The sequence below is a fragment of the Meriones unguiculatus genome, chromosome 3 (genome assembly GCF_030254825.1).
Source record: "Meriones unguiculatus strain TT.TT164.6M chromosome 3, Bangor_MerUng_6.1, whole genome shotgun sequence".
NCBI lineage: Eukaryota > Metazoa > Chordata > Mammalia > Rodentia > Muridae > Meriones > Meriones unguiculatus.
The window spans coordinates 5802505-5812263 of NC_083351.1; positions in this window are offsets into that span (position 1 = coordinate 5802505).

The window sequence follows — 9759 nt, forward strand, 5'->3', positions numbered from 1 at the left end:
GAGGAGCCAGGAAAGGGAAGTCCCAAAACCAGGGAACGGGGAGGAATCCCACCCTCTGAAATAGGCAATAAATGCAGTAGCCCGAATGACCTGAGAGGTGGATTTCCTGCAGCTTACAAGAATTCCTTTTAAGTTTTATAAAGGAGATAAACCTTTAGACATGCTAGCATCACAATTGTAGTATGTACTGAAATCTTCATTGTAGAAAAGGCAGTAGACAGACACCTTTGGGTTAACAGCACAAACACTCTCAAAGGTGGCCTCTGGAAAGGCAGAGGCCTTCCGTAAAGCAGAAGGGGTAAAAGCTCACTTGATCTTAACTTGTAGTATGATTACATGTTGTGGAGGAGAGGCCTTTTTCCCCTCTGTCCAGAAGACTGGATGTATAGAAGCACAATGGGGGAAAAAATTTAAGCCTATACCTAAAAGACAAACCAAAGAAGATTTAAAATCCTGCACTTGGACCCATGATAGTGGAATGTTTTTTTTTTTTTTTAAATTAGAGTTAGATTAATAAATTAGAGCTCTAGTGATAAATGCCAAAGCTCTGGACAGTCAATACAACAGTAGAATATCAACAGGAAGAAATATGAAGCCTTTTTTTAAAAATCTATTTAGGACACCTTAAATAATTTTAGACCTTTTAACCTTTATAACTTGCATCTATGAACATCAAAACATCTTCTTAGACCCTCAAACATCTATAACTGCCATTAACACTTTTTGGATCCTCAAACAGTTTTTTAGAAGCTCATAATTTAAACTTGTGTATCCTTAGGCCTTGTACCAGGAGACATAGGTGAGACTGCTGTGAACATTCATTATTCTTTAGCTGAAGTGATGGTAAAAGGTTACATCTGAGACCTGTTTTTTGAGTCTGGCAACAAAGCAGACTGTGTCTAGACCTGACAGTAGCAGCTCTAGGAGTGAGGCTTAAAGCCTGGTCTGCTGCCTATGATGAGGACTGAGAAGGCATCTGAAGTCTCCCAAGAGGAAACTTGGCAGTATGACGGTGGGACCAGAGTGTGAGGTTATAACAGGCCTGCAATGCCACCCTGGGCTGGGTAAGGTGGTGGACGTCGCTGAATCTAGGAGCTGCCTGTCTTCCACCAGGTCAAGGAGCGGAAGGCCGGAAGGCTTGTGTTGATTAAGCCTACATGTCTCTGCACATAGGGAGCATTTTGACTTTCAAAGGCCAATCTGTCGGCAGGCAGGGCATGGCTTGTTGAGACAGCCATGGGACCCCTTTAGCTGCATTTGAAACAATTACCTAGCAGAGTTGACTTTGGCTAAACCCCCACAGGATGGGGAATTGCAGACCTCTTGTTTTTGTTTTTGTTTTTGTTTTTGTTTTTTTCTGCAGGAATGCCAACAGCCTCAGGGCAGCAGCCAAGGTCTGGAATATAGTTTTGTGTTGTAGCTGAGCCTATCGGGAAGACTCCTCTCAGGCAAAAATATTATTTTTACTAACTCCTGTATGGTGACTCAGGGACCATCCTCAGCTGTTTAGTTAAGATAGCAGTGAGACCATGTCTGCATCTTTAGGACTATAAATATATTTTGGACATGTTAGAGGACTTGATATGACTGACTATTAACTTGCATTAAATACTAGGACTTTAGGATTTAGTATATAAAAAGTCCATAGTTTATAAAAGTCTAAGGCTTTACTATAGATTAATAACATTATCATTTTTGGAAAACAAGACCAAGCATATTTTAACCTTTTCAGAGTGAAGATATAGCACAAGGACCAAGTTTTAACATAAAGAAATAAATGCCCCTAAAATTAATAGATCTCAATTTAGAGTATAAGTAAAAACTTCTATGTAGTAACGCCCAAGTTATGAGTTTTAAAACCAACAATATAGTAGAACAGTATAAGGAAATTTAAAATTACATTTGAGTTTATTATGTCAAACCTATTAACCAGAAAGCCTAGTGGTAAATCCAGATCACAGGCAGCTCATGGTGGGAGAAACAGCATTTATTTATTAATTTAGGAAGTGATAAAGACATAGGCAGTTCGACAAACATTTTAAATTAGCTTGTTAATCTTGATAGACCTTTATAACCTTGAAATTTTAGCATTTTTTTATAAAAATTATTTTGATGCTGGAGTGATGGCTCAGAGGTTAAGAGCACTGGCTGCTCTTCCAGAGGACCTGAGTTCAATTCCCAGCAACCACATGGTGGCTCACAGCCATCTGTAATGATCTGGTGCCCTCTTCTACCTGCAGGCACACACGTAGACAGAACCTTGTATACATAATAAATACATAAACAAATCTTTAAAAAATTCAAAACAATTATTTTGAACCAGGGTTGAATCATATATACAGCATGTTGTAAAAACATAACTTTAGGTTTATATAAAAATCCATACCAATTTAAAATGAACTTGTTGCGCTTAGTCTAAAACAAGATAAAATAAAGAGACTTAATTATGACTAAGGAAGTCTTATAAATGTAAACCCAATGAGCAAATTATATAAATGGTTAGATAAGAATTTATAGCACTAAAAAGTTTTTTTTAAGAGTAGAGTGTACAGAAATCAGGAAGAGTTTTTAGAAGCATTGTTTAGAATGCACGGTTGGGGGTTGGGGATTTAGCTCAGTGGTAGAGCACTTGCCTAGCAAGCGCAAGGCCCTGGGTTCGGTCCTCAGCTCTGGAAAAAAAAAAAAGACAAAATAGAATGCACGGTTGGAGGTCTGCAGGAGCGGGGGAGGGGCATGGCAACCCTTCTCTATTCCAAAATCAACATGGCAGCTTGCCCTGTGCCTCGCGCAGTGAGACCTGGCTCATGCGCCCCAGGGTGTTTGCTGGCTGGTGGGTCGTCCCAGCTCAGCCCAGCTGAGCGGACATCTGCGCAACTGAAAATGATTCTCTGCGCATAAGTGTGAGGAAATTCGCTTACCTAACAGGGACGGTTTAGAAACAGGTTGTGTCTGAGTCCACAGTGGCAGCTCCAGTGGCTAAAAGTTACATCCGGCGCAAGCGTTCCAGTTTCCCCAAGCCGGTTCTAGTGCAGCGTGGGTTGTGGGTGAGGATGTAACCCAGTGTCCACCTTGTCCTTGGTGCTCAGAGCACAGGGCAGGTCACTGAGTCTGAGCAGCTGCGCAGCTGCATCAGAGGGACAGGTGCGCATCGTAAAAGGCAAGGCAGAGAAGTTGAGAGAAAGTGTAGGTTTCAGGCATAAGTGGTTGAGTGGTGCTCAGTGATAGGTGGAACAGAAGACAAATCTGTTGTGGGTATCATGGTTCTTGTAAGGGGTTCTGACGTGACTAGACCAGAGGCTACCAGGAGAGCCCTTCCAATGCACCAATGCTTTTTTTTTTTTTTTTTTTTTAATGACGTGCACAACAGATATTATATGGAAGAGGTTTATTGCATGGAGATGGAGAGAGAGAGGAAAGAAGAGAAAGAGACATGATAGAGGGAAGAGAGTGCCCCAACAGAGAAAGGGGAGAGAGCAGGAGGGAGGGAGAGAAACAAGAGAGCAAGAGCAAGAGAGAGAGAGAGAGGAAGAAGCAGGGGTCCTTTTATCCCAGGCCCCTGTGGGCAGCGACCAATGATGATATCATAGGTTACTAGGCAAACAAGAAGCAGGCTGCCTAACGTTAACACTCAGCACTTGGGGCCCAGGGACAAAGCACCATGGGTTTGAGGTCAGACCAGGGAACACAGTAAGGCCTTGTATCAAAAACCAAAACAGCAGCAACAAATATCCTAGGGCTGAGGAGGCGGCTTCATGGCAGTCAGCTGGTTAGTGTGTTTAAGACTCTGGATTCCATTCTTAGCACTTCAAACACAAGACCAGACAAAAAGGCAGCCTTAATAATTTTATATTTTTAATTAATTGTTACTATAATTATTGTTGTGTATGTGTAGGGGTGTGCATGTGTCATAGTGCACATACAGAGGTCAGAGGACAACTTTCAGGAGTTAACTCTCTTCTACCATGTGGGTCTTGGGATTGAACTCAGGTCATCAGGGTTGGTGGCAAGTATCTTTTGGGCCTTCTGTGTTTTGTTTTCTCTCTGTGTTTGTTACTTTTCTTCCACTATGATAAAACGCAGTAACCAGAGGCAACTTAAAGAAGAGAGAGTTGATTTTGGTGTATGGTTCAAGAGAGAAAAGAGTCCATCAATGCCAAGGAGCATGGCAGCAAGTGGCAGGCAGTGGGAACAGGAAGCCAGGAGCTCACCTATTTAACAGCAGGCACAAAGCAGAAAGAGTAAATTAGAAGCAGGGCAAGAATATGCAATCTCACAGCCCACTCCAGTGACCGCTGCACCGCCTAGACCTTCCCAAAGTGTGTCACCAACTGGGAACCAAGTGTTCAAGTACCAGAGCCATAGGGGACATTTCTCTTCCAAACCACCATGGTGTGTGTGTGTGTGTGTGTGTGTGTGTGTGAGAGAGAGAGAGAGAGAGAGAGAGAGAGAGAGAGAGAGAGAGTTGGTTCTGTAAATCTGGTCAAAAAGTCTAAGGCTAGTGAGTTTGTCTTAGTGTTCTACCAGAGATACCATGACCAAGGCAATTCTTTTTTTTTTTTTTAATTAGTTTATTATTTATACAGTATTATGCCTGCTTCTATGCCTGCACCCCAGAAGAGGGCACCAGATCTCATTATAGATGGTTATGAGCCACCATGTGGTTGCTGGAATTGAACTCAGGACCTCTGGAAGAGCAGCCAGTGCTCTTAACCTCTGAGCCATCTCATCAGCCCCCGGCAATTCTTCTAAGAGAAGGCATTTAATTGGGGATTGCTTACAGTTTCAGAGGTATAGTCCTTTATCATCATGGCAGGGAGCCTGGTGGCATTCTGGCAGGTGCTGGAGCAGTAGCTGAGAGCTATGTCTTGATCCTTAGGCAGAGAGAGAGAGAGAGAGAGACAGACAGACAGACAGACAGACAGACAGACATTGGGACTGGCCTAAACTTTTAAAACCGCAAAGCCCACCCCCAGTGACACACTTCCTCCAACAACTCCACACTTCCTTGTCCTAATCCTTTCAAACAATTCCATTCTCTGGTGAATGAACATTCAAATACATGAGTCTATGAGGACATTCGTATTGAAACCACCACAGAGGTCATAGGCCTAGGGAAAAACTTATTGTTTTGCTAAAAGGTCATTGTCAAAGTGCCTTCTAAATGTGTGTGTGTGTTTATACTCATATACTGTGCTGCTCTCAATTTTAGTCAGAAAAGCTTCTTTTTGCGGTGAGCACATGGATCAGGGCAGAGACTCATATAATTGGTCAAATAATTCGTATTCTCACACTATCAGACTCTGAGAATAGTAATCCCGAGAATAGTGTCTGTGAGTGTTCCACCTGAAAGGGGACATCGTGGTCAGCACCCCCAAGGCTCAGGAACATCATGGAAGAAGGGCAGGAAGGGATGTGAGAGCTGGGGATGGTGGTGAGTGCTGTGAATGCTGTCCCCTGGACACGACATGGCTATTCCACTCGTGAACTCGAGGCTGTGAGACCAGCACAAGACAAACTGGGCAATCTTCCAGCATAGAGGGTGGAGGGGTCACAAGGCTCTGCCCTCAGCCAAGGACTCATTGGCAATTAACGAATGGCTCCTTTTTTATTTTCCTAGACAGGTTTTTTTCTGTGTAGTCCTGGCTGTCTTGGAACTCACTCTCTAGACCAGGCTGGCTGTAAATTCAGAGATCTGCTTGCCTTTGCCTCCTGAGCCCTGGGATTAAAAGCACTTGGATTAGAGTCATTTTTCTTTGGGGCAAGAGGTCACTGGTAGGTTGGCTCCAAGTGAATAGTAACACACTCATTTGTATCCTGCAGGACTCAATGCGTTATTTAGAAGAAAAGAGACGGGATTATGTTGGGGGCCACAGAAGGAGTTAGAAGTGGGGAATGGCAGTGAGTCTGATTAAAATGCATTGAATATATATATGTGGAATTCTCAAAGAATGAATAAAAATACTAGATATTTTAAAAAAATTATCTGTAGAGTGTGGTGGCACACACCTGTGGTTTCGGCATCCATGAGAGTCATCACAAATTCAAGTCTAGGTTTGTCTCTTTGTGCATATTTCAGCCATTTAGGTCCACACAATAAGACCTCACTAACCAACCAACCAGAGCGGAACAAGCGAAGAAAGGAAAGGAATCAGGAATCCTGGCATATACTTCTAACTCTCAGTGAGAGGCTAGAGGCACAGAACCACAGGTGTGAATCCTAGTGTCTCAAGGCCAGAGAGCTTGGAGTTATGATGCCCACAAAGAACAAGATCCAACCCCAGCCAGGAGGGGGTGGAAGAAAGGACGAGAGGACTGAAGGAGTGACCCTTCACTTTTTCTGATTGGGTGGTGCGTGCTCACGGTGAGGGTGGACCTTCCCCACAAACTCCTGGAAAATAGCCCCATGAGCACACTTCTCAGCCACGTTCTCCAAACACACTTTTATCCACCCACTTAAAACCATCACAGTGGTCATTTAAAGACATTTAGGGACCTGGAGTGACACAGCAGTTAAGAGCACTGGCTGTTCTGAAGAGGGACCCAGGTTTGGGTCCCAGCACCCACAGGGTGGCTCACCGTTTTCTGTAACTCCAGCTTTAGGAATCTGACGCCCTCTTCTGGCCCCCAGGGGCACTGCATGCACATGGGGCACACACACACACACACACACACACACACACACACACACACTAAAGATAATAGGTCTTTGAAAGCCCCCCCCACACACTTGTCAGATTGCCATCCTTTACTATCATTCCCATTGGTTCACTCTCCCAACCTCTCCTCCTCACAGTGGTGGTGTCTGAACCCAGGACCTCACACACGCCAGGCAATGCTCTGGCTCTGACCTACTGCCCCAGCCTTCACTTGCAGTTGTACTTCGCTCCATTTTAGCCGAAAGAATAAGCAATGCTCTGACTTGTTCTTCGTGTTTTTGCTTTGTTTTGTTTATTTAGATCCAGACACCATGGCGCACGCCTTTGATCCCAGCATTTAGGAGGCAGAGGCAGGCAGATCTCTGTGAGTTTGAGGCCAGCCTGGTCTACCTAGCAGGTTCCAGTACAGTCAGGACCATATGAAAAGACCCTGTCTCATAAAAAAGCAAAACAAAAGATTCAGTTTTCATTATTTTAATTGTGTGTGTGTGTGTGTGTTCGTGTGCAGGTATTTTCACATGAGTGCAGGTGCCTGCGGAACCTGGAGTTACGGGTGGTTGTGAGCTATGTGATGTGAGTGCTGAGACCTGAACTCAGCTTCTCCACAAGAGCAGTGTGTGCTCCTAACCACAGAGCAATCGCTCTGGCATTAGACACACTGCTTGGCATACACAGTACTATTTAACTACTTGTAATCTTTTTCTCTATTTTTGTAAATGTTTTTCTTGACAACAGCCGAAAGAACCGGGAGGAGTCAATGATCAAAGCACTGGATCTTGTAACCCCAGCACTTCCGTGTTAGAGGCAGGAGGACCAGGAGGACCAGACTAGCCTGGTCTACATATCAACCCCCTCAATTTTTTTTAAAAATTAGTGTGTAAAGGTTTGTTGTCTTCTTCCATTGTGTGAGTCACAAGGATTGAACTCAGGTCTTCAGGCTTGGTGGCAGGTGCCATAGGATAAAGCCATGTGTGAGCTGCCTCACTGGTTCCTACACAGTCAGTCTGTGGTTGTCTAAGTCTACACGCCTCGTAAACAAAGCAGAGAACCAAGTCTCATAAGCTAAAGGAGCAGAGGGTGGCCAGCCAGCTACTCTTCCCCCTTTCCCTCCAGGCACCAAGAACAGCCTTGGGAAGCGGCCTGGAAACAGTGCGGCCTTACCTCAGCAGCCTTCAGTCCTCATCTTCAGACTTCATCTCAAAGCTCTTCTGGATGTGCCTTTCCTCGCCGCCTGCCTTTCCTGACGTCTTCCTCCCGGAGACTCAGGGTGACGTTGGGAGGTGTTCATGGAGGCACACGCATCTGCCTAGACAGGTATGTACTTCCTCTGCTCTCTAAAACGCCTTTCCCTCATTCAAAATAGTATTCTATTTTATGTGTGTGTGTGCTTTACCTGCACATATGTCTGTGCATCACAGAGGCCAAAAGAGATATCGTTACCCTGGAGCTCTAGATGTTTGTATGTGGGTGCTGGGAATTGAACCCTTGACCTCTAGAAGAACAGCCAGCATTCTTAACTGATGAGCCATCTCTCCAGCCCTTTTCTTTGTTTTGATTGTGCATGAGAGTCAGATATTTTTTTCATGTTCTCATTTCCAAGGTAAAAAGCAGGTAACCAAGGTTAGTCCATATTTTGGTCCATGAAATACAGTGTGGAAATTTCCAACCAGAGAAGGCTCTGGGCCTGATTTGGGCTCTGAATGTGTCTGACCACGGGGGCAAGAAGAAACCCTGCACAGCCCTGTCCTGTCTGCCTCTGTTGTCACCTCTTAAAACCCTCCCTGTCAAGACTCACCTGCCCTGACACATTTACATTTTGATTCACCCAAAGTGTCATTTCTAGGGAAGGAGGTTGGTTTTGGAGTTTGGAGAGATTCTTATGTATCCCAGGCTAGCCTGGAACTCACCATGTAGCCAAGGATGACCTTGTACCCCTAATCGTTCCTTCCTAGCTAGTGCCAGGATTACAGACATGTGCCGCTGCTGGCTTCAGCTTCCCAACATCTTGACTTCAAACCTCTGCAATCTAGATATTTATTTGTGGCTATCTCTGACCATGCGGGTGTGATGCCTGTTGGAAAGCAGGGAGAGGTAACTATCTGACCATCCCTGCCTCTGGTGTGGTCTTTGGCCTAAGTTCCTAACCTCTGCCCTCATCCCCACCTAACTGTGGGGTCACTGGCCACCAAATCCAATGAGCCTCTTCCTCTGGCCCCTTCCTTGTGGCTACCATGCAACCCTAACTTTTGTAAACACCAAAGACACATTCCCACAAAGTCTGGACTGCATCTCAGGGAAGTCTGGGATCGGGGGACGGGTCCTAGCCTCCTCCGGGGCTCCCCTAACACCTCTGCAGGGTAGACGGGATGATTGTATGGAATGTATGTGGGACTACGCCTGGGGCTCTTGGTCTTCTGAGCCTTCAGTCTGTCCATCGCTCAGATCCTTCCCATGGCCTAAGCGTTCGATAGCATCTCTTTGCTCTTCCCTGTCTCCCTTTCTGTCCCATTTTATTCACTCCCTGTCTTTGTAGATGCCAGCTGGTCTTGCCCTTTTCCAGTCCCATCTGGAACTGATAGAAATTCAGTCATCTAACGCCAGGATTATGTTGGTTGTTTTTCAGTACTGGGGATGGAACCCCAGGCCTTGTTTATGCTAGCGTCTACCACTGATCAGTCTGGCTCTCAAGACTTACAGGGGTCACAGAGCATAGTAGAGCATCATTCAGTCCCAGCGCTGAGGAGGCAGAGGCGGCAGATCTCTGTGAGTTCACGGTCATTCTGGTCTACAAAGCAAGCTCCAGGCCACACAGAGATACAGAGTGAGGCCCTGTATCACCCCACCCTCGCAAAGACTTATAGGCCTCATATAGTCACCCCCGACTTCCTGGGTTTCCTTCCAGATCAATATATTGAGGGCTCCCCTGAGCAGAATGCCCTCCTCCTACCTCATGTTCACTAACTGGAGACCCTTCATATTTCCAAAGTCTCCGCCCTACTCCCGTGCCTCATACCTCCTGCTAGATAACCCACGCACATAGGCAAAATTCTGGATGTTTCTATGTGTAAGTGTCTGTGTGACTCTTCAGCCGTACATGCGTTCA